At 43.2% G+C, this 7,382-nt stretch overlaps 1 protein-coding gene across 1 annotated transcript in view; it reads left to right on the top strand.

Annotated features, from left to right (window-relative positions):
- Positions 1-513: 513 nt before the first annotated feature.
- foxn3 (forkhead box N3) overlaps positions 514-7,382 on the top strand; it is a 91,807-nt gene continuing 84,938 nt past the window's right edge. The window contains exon 1 of the mRNA XM_023347881.1: positions 514-936. The gene's annotated coding sequence lies outside the window, so the exon portion shown is untranslated. The remainder of the gene's footprint in view (positions 937-7,382) is intronic.

Genomic DNA, 7,382 nt, shown 5'->3' with positions numbered 1-7,382 from the left:
TTTTGAAACTCAGACATGTCCAAAGATTATTTTCTAGAAATCTCCTGAGATTAATTGAAAACTTTCTGAGTTTTTCTAGCAAGCAAATGTTCAACTTTTCCAACTCAGAAATCTCCTACTTTTCTCTAGAAAATCGACAAGGCTAATCTCAAAACTTCTTAATTTTTTAAAGCACATTTCAAACTTTTAAACTGAGAAATTTCCAAAAAGTTTTTCTCTAGAAAATTTCGGAGACTTTTTTGGGTGGAAATGTACTATTTTCTAATATTTTCTAATACGCCGCCGTAGTCCTGTCTGATTCAATGTTAGACAGCGAACAAGAGACTAAATATTTGATTGGATGTCTCTTTACACGGCACAGCTAACATTCCCATCATGTTTAAATCGGTTTTGGACACACAATAGACGATCTTTGGCTAAAGCTTTCTGTATACAACGGCATTCTTTCAGTGAACTCGACACTCTTTAGGACCCAGGGCGGCCTCCGGGGGAAGTCCTCAGCCGCTGGCGGGGCAAGGCAGGCAGGCAGAGCCCAGGAACACATCCACGCACATCCACACACATCCAGGCAAAGCCTAGCTGCTCTCCGGCAGAGGAGAGAGGGATAAACACAGGCAGACCGGAGGAACGCGGCAGCGGCTCTCGCGTGTCTGCTTTGTGTGCGCGTGCGCGCTCGCTCGCTCGGTGCTCGAGACGACTAGCGGGGCGGAACATGGAGGGGCTCGGGAACAACGCCGGGAAGTGACCTCGAACCGAGGAGGAAAAAATTGGGGGGAGACAAACGAACGGAGAAGAGCGAGAAGAAGGACGGACTGCCGGACGGACGGAAAGGAGGAGAGGAAGGAAGAGAGAGAGCGAGAGAGAGAGGGAGAAGTCTTGACAGAGGAGAAAGAAGAGTGGGGAAGGGGTTCACCTGGAACTCGCAAGGATTTTAAGGTGACTCCATTGGGCTTTTCATGGCCGTGTGTAGCTGTTCTGAAGGTGTGTGTCGCTGACATGTGCTGCGTGGCTCCGCACTTGGAAGGAAAAGTGTGGTGGGTTCGCGTTGTGCGCGCGCGCTTGTGCGTGTGTGTGAGTGAGTGTGTGCGCGCGCGCGCAGCGTCGGTTTACGTTAGCGCGAGTTAGTCGTGGAGGTTGTTTTCCCTTTACACGCGTGAAGGAAAAGGGTGCCAAAGTGAGCTGGAAGTGGCCACTGTAAACTGGAGTGAAGGGATCAAAAGGAGTGGCTACTTTTTAGGGAACAGCCTGATCCCATTCCAAGACACACACACACACACACGCAATCACACACTTCTCTGGTATGTTACTTTAAGTTGAGCAACAGTAAAGCAGAGTCCACTTTTACCCTCCCTTTAAAATCCCTCTCTCTCACCATGTGTTTGCATCTAAGTGTGGACTTTTTCTCCCACAAGCCAGTGCACACTTTCAGAAAAAAAAACCCCAGCTCAGGGAAATCTTTTTTTTTTCCTGAGAGAGGCTCGATAAGTAGTAGCAGCTCCAGTCGGTGTGTGTGTGTGTGTGTGAGATACTATGTATCTGTCTGCGTGTTTCTGTGCCATATACGGCAAACAGGTTGAGAGGAGGCAGATCTGATCAGACGCACAGCAACAGAGGAGAGAGCGTGGCACAGGCTGAGCAGCAGCACACTGAATTACACACACACACACACACACACACACACACACACACACACACACACACCAGCTCTGGAGCCAGGAGAACAGCTGGGAGAAATGTGTGTGTGTATGCCCCAAAGCCTTTTCACTTTAATGCATCTGCCTTTACACGTGCAGCACTGTTTGCTCTCATATTATCCTCCTGCCGCCATGTGAGCGTGCATGCGTCCAGCTGAGGCTGTGTAAATATGTAAGAGAATAGGTGGTGTGTGTGTCTAGGGGGGTGTTCGGTCATCTACTCAGGCAGCCTGGACGACAAGGAGCTGGCATGCAGACGACGAGGTGGATGGAAAGCGAGGACGATGGGGATTTTTAGGGTGGAAGAAAAAGGGAGGAAAAAAGAGGAGGCAGGAGGAGAGATGCTCTCTCCAGGAGTGCTCAGAGTGTCGCTCATTCATAATTCACCTCTATGGCAAACGTTCATTCACATATTGACCCCCCACGGCTGCGCTCACCGTCTTCCCTGTCTCTCAATGGATGCCCCCCTATGGCGAAGTGTTCAGTTAGCCCTTCTTTATCCTTTATCATTTTCTCAGACAGGCAGCCTGGGCGCCTCCATGTTTCTTTTTTATTTTTATTTTTTTTATTTTGTTCGGCCGTTCCGGTTGTTCGACGCCAGCAGTTTTACAGCGAGAGCCTCTTGTGTGAAATTGAATCGTGTAAATTGAATATTGAGCTCAGACTCCACCCCTACACACAGATAATTGGTTTGGATGGATCAGTGGGTTAGTGCTCTCAGTACAGCTGTTTGACTGATTCCCTGAACCCCGGCTCAAACAGTCCATAATGGATCCATAATTCATGTGTGAATGAATTGAATCGTCTGTGTTTTGAATACGAGCGTCGAGACGGTTTCCTCTGACCGCCGGCTCATGGTTTATTCGGCGTAAACGTCCCAAAATGGCTGTGCGTTCTTTTTCTTCTTTTAATTTGTTTTGTTTTTTAATATTTCTTGTTGTTCTGTTGGGGGGCCTGCCTGGGAGCTGCACAATCATCGCCCACCGCTGAGATTTGGTCAGCTGTGGCTGCCGGCCATATGGCGGTTGAGTCTAAAACGCAATGTCAGGTGAAAGCGTGCAGCCGGGGCCATGGTACATTTAGTTCTGAAAGGTAAACGTTCCACTAAACATTACCTTATCAGCAAAACTGATAAAAATATCCTGACCTCTTAAGTTGTTGGGGGATGATGGAGTGTATTTACTCTGTGAAAAGAGGACAACGTGCGTTGTGCGTCTCGCATGGGAAGGCGGCATTTGTTACAAGCCGGTCCTATTTTTACGGAGCAGCAGGCAGGTAGGGAGCGCTGAGCAGGTACATTTATATTTGGGTATAGTTTCAGAAAAAAAACAATAATTTAGTTCATTTGAATTGATTTATACTCGCAGTAGTAGCGATCATTTTAAGTGCCTTTATTTGGCCGTAACTAGGTACTAGAGGTGCATCGATCAGATTTTTGGCCGATTTCTAGCTGCCAATTTTTTATGAAGTTTTGACATGCCGATATCAATTGGAACTCTCTTTAATTTTTAATAATAACTGCATTCAAAATACATTTTCTAACCTTTCTAATACGAGTATGTCATATAAGATAAGATAAATCTTTATTGTCATTGTCACAAGAACAACAAAATGTATTTTATATCATCAGAGGAGGCAACTTTGCCGCATCAGAAGAGTTGTTTGAAAACACAATTTTAGAGATTTAAAATTATTTTCAATCGACAAAAAGCTGTTTTTAAGGTGATCTGAAAATTTGAGTACATTTTTATGAAGACAGCACTGGCCTGTATGCTCATTTATTACATCCGTCTTAACAACCTCGATGTGACCAATTGCTTTCAGGTAATTCGTGAGTTTAAGGAAATGATGAAAACATTGCCAATATTCCTAAGTATCGTTTTGTCCATTGAGATTTCTGTTTAAAGTGACTTATCCAAACTATGACCAATGGTCTTCTGTCTATGTATGGTTAACACTCACTTCACCTGGTCAACAAGATCTTATGTGGCCTCCCCACAGAGGGTCCACTGGGTTATTGAGGGCGATACAGCCGACTTGTATTAGCAGCAATGCATTCGAAGAAGTTGCCACTAAAACTCAAATTCAACGACTATATTGCCAAGATGTTTTAAAGTCAAGAGACTCATTACCCACCTCAACAACTGTTGTCTTGTTAAGAGGAAGGATGGCCTTTGAATTTGTTCTCTGTTTATGAAATTGATAGTTTGTTTTTCTTCTACGGAAAAGACAGAACAGTAGGGTTTGATATTCAGAATGTCGATCAGTGACTAACTGAATTTGTCCCGAATGCACTACATTGTGGTAGAATCTCTTGTTCCAATAATCAGGAACTAGATGGTCATCAAGACTGCTTGATTAAGAAAACAAGTGACTGTTTTCCTCACTTTTCTTTCTCCTATATATTTTTTTGCATTGTGAGCATTTCAATCTCTAAACTCTTTATCAAGGTGTTGGCATCAAGGCTTCACTAGCCTGCCCCAAATTTGTTGTGCGTTGGCGCTGCAATGGTACAGACACATTCTCTGTTAACTCTGATGTTCACTATGCAGAAACCTCGCAGTGAATCTTTGGTGGACATACAAGAAAGACATATCTGACTGATTCAGAAACGTCAAATTCAACCGCTGGCCTTCAGATGTTGCATTTAGTTCTGCATATCTTGCAGACTTTCTACACACAGATTAACACATGCCAGTAGTAAGAGTGTGGCACTTGTGTCTCAGCAAAGTAGGTCACTTCCACTGACAACGGTATAATTTCCACTGAATCAAAGAGCTCAAAAAAGTTTATTTCTAATGAAGTAAACTGACGGAAAGCTTTACCTATTTAACCTGGTTTAAGTTGGCTTATGGTCACAGAAATCTGCTATATACCTACAATACATAAATAATTGAGTGTTTTTATATTGCTTATGGGATTTTCCTTATGAAAATTGCAAAACAATGTATATTTTGTCACATTGCAACCAAAACTTTATATAATGTTGCACTTTAAAGGGCTCAGTATTATGTAAAATTAACATTTTTTTAGCTTTACATCATTTTATGATGTTATTCTCACATCAGAAACACACCTGGAGTGTTGCTTTGATTCTTTCATGTATGTTTGAGAAATCCTTTAAACTCCATGGCAACCATTTAGCTGTGCAAAACGTCTAGGTGGACATAACTCCGCCTTCAAGGATGAAACTCCTCTGAGCGGCAGTTTCCGAACTTCCACCTCATAGAGCAGCCCTTCCCCTTCGAATTGCCCACTCAGCTCCTTCAGACTAGCCAGCAGCAATTAGCAAGCACCTGGTGGAACTGCACATCTGCTTAGCTCATCAGTGAAATGCTGGTAAAAATGTGATGTGCTGACTTCCTGAGAGCAGAGTTTCAGAAAGATATGGAGCTTCTTAATGAGACAGAAGGCCAATTACAAGGCGTTATTACAAGGTGACGTTTCTTTTAAGTCATTTTTATAACATCTGAAGGTAACGTAGTTTCTCGATCGTGCTATAAATTGGCAATGTGTGCCTGGAAAACATAACTCTGCTCATTTAATTAGGTGAATCAGAACGCTAACGCTGGACACTGACAGCCTAACTGGCTGTTGCTGAGTTTTTGAGCATTTAAAAATGCTCTCCTTGGATCCTAATAGGAGGTTGTAAACGCAACATTCAAGAAGCCTTTCCAAGCCAATAAACGGCTTGTCAAATTCAGCACGCTTCTCCTTAGCGCCGCCAAGTATTTGCTTTGCTTGTGTGCTGAGAAGAAGCCTTCTGTTTGTACACACCTCCTGACCAGTACACTGCAAACAAACAAGCAGAAAAAGGCGAGCAGGAGGAAGAAGGTCAGATAAATATAAACTGGGAAGTAGAGCTTATGATATAGTTTGGTTGGATCTCACAGAACAGTTTATGCCGGTGTCATTGGAGCTCATAGCTTATTATTTTTTAGCTCTTTAATAGATTAGCAAGTACCTGGCTAATTATTGTGCTAATGTTCATCTTCTACCGTGCATACTTTATATCAAGGTGTAAAACTAATTCTTCCCAAAGGTAGCAGTGACCAGAACTATTTGCCATCAGCCGAGAGGAAGGAGGGTTTAACAGAATGCTTTTCATCTGCAAGAATCCTCAGAGGCATGTAGGACGGAGTCAGGGTTCATAGCACTGCAGCCAAAGCCAACCTGAAGGGGGAAAAAAAAAAGTCAGCTTTATCTGGGCTGCTGTTCACATCAACCTGAGCATAGGCACAGCAGGAAGACTGGGTTACAGCCAGGGAAAGAGAGAGAGACATTTCTTTATCGCCGCGCATTGAGTTGGTGGTAAAAAGGTCGGTGTGCGTCTAAATATAGGGGAAGGATATAGCGGTTAGGACGGAAGCTTTGTGGCCTAAAATTCAGCTTTCAGAATCGTGGGGGGATTTCCCTCATGATTCTGGTTTACATGGGGAGGAATTTATCCACGCATAGGCAAATGTGGGTGGGACGTATGAAAAGTCAGAAATGTACGTACTACCTGTTTAATCTGAAGGGTTTTGTTAACAGAATGCATTAATGCAGCTCTGTTTTTTTCACCAGGTGGTTCTGTTTACATGTATCCATCCATTATTGGTGTCGATCTTTAGGAAAAGAGGCAGACCTGGACTGGTCTTCTATTTACATGTGACACTGTATTACAACAGACCCAGTTTAGATCAAAACTACAAGTCACATGAATATTTCCTGATTACATTAAATACATCCATCCATCCATTTTCTAACACCGTTGTCCCATAGAGGGGTCAGGAGGGCTGCTGGTGTCTATCTCCAGCTAACGTTCCGGGCGAGAGGCGGGGTCACCCTGGACAGGTCGCCAGTCTGTCGCAGGGCATACATTAAATACAATATTTCCAAATTAGTACAAAACAGGCAACCTAGCTATTGTGTTGATTTGTCTGTTAGTTGCTGTCCTATGGCAAAGTTGTTGTTTTTTTTTAACTGGCCAGTAATGTCTTGGAACTGGGGTTACCACAATCTGTTTTCTCACTCTTTGATTCATTAGTTATTAAAAATGATAATTTTTCCCTCCAAACAACATTCTCTACTGATTAAAATGGGTAAAGTAAAGGTAATTTGCACTAATTCACAACACACAGGCGGTTTAATAGTCATTCTTCTGTGAAAAGTGGGACAAAGTAGCTCAAGGACAAGTTCCCCAACCTCAGAATGCCTTTAGGAGCTTCAACAAAAAAGTAAACTGGGAAGTGTGTGTTTGTATTGGTTTGTTTGTTTTTTGTCGGGCTCTTCGGCAGACCCTGGGTCCATTTCTTCAGCTGTTGAACCATTTAGACTTTAAAGTCTCCTAACTACAGAAATACTTTCACACTTCAGATCACTTTGGCCTTTTACAGCTCTGAGAACCCGGGTGGGTCAGACGCTGCATCCTCCATGTTTGCTTGGAAACGTTGACATAGACGGAGACGGTGGATGACTGGAGCCAAACTCTGCTGACTTAAAGGAACGCACACACACACACACACACACACACTCAGTATTACAACTGCAGGGAGGGGACGCTCTTAGCCAGTGGTGTCCAAACTTTCTGCTATGTTGGCCACAATTCTCAGTTTAAAGTACATTTGCTCCACAACTAAAACTTTTTTTTTTCCATTTTAAAGCACATAAAATAATTCTGTGAAAGAAAAAAGCTATATTTTACTG

The sequence above is a fragment of the Xiphophorus maculatus genome, chromosome 15 (assembly GCF_002775205.1).
Source record: "Xiphophorus maculatus strain JP 163 A chromosome 15, X_maculatus-5.0-male, whole genome shotgun sequence".
NCBI classification, from domain to species: Eukaryota; Metazoa; Chordata; class Actinopteri; order Cyprinodontiformes; family Poeciliidae; genus Xiphophorus; species Xiphophorus maculatus.
Note: the sequence above shows the minus strand (reverse complement) of the source record. Positions and strands in the feature narration are given on the sequence as shown.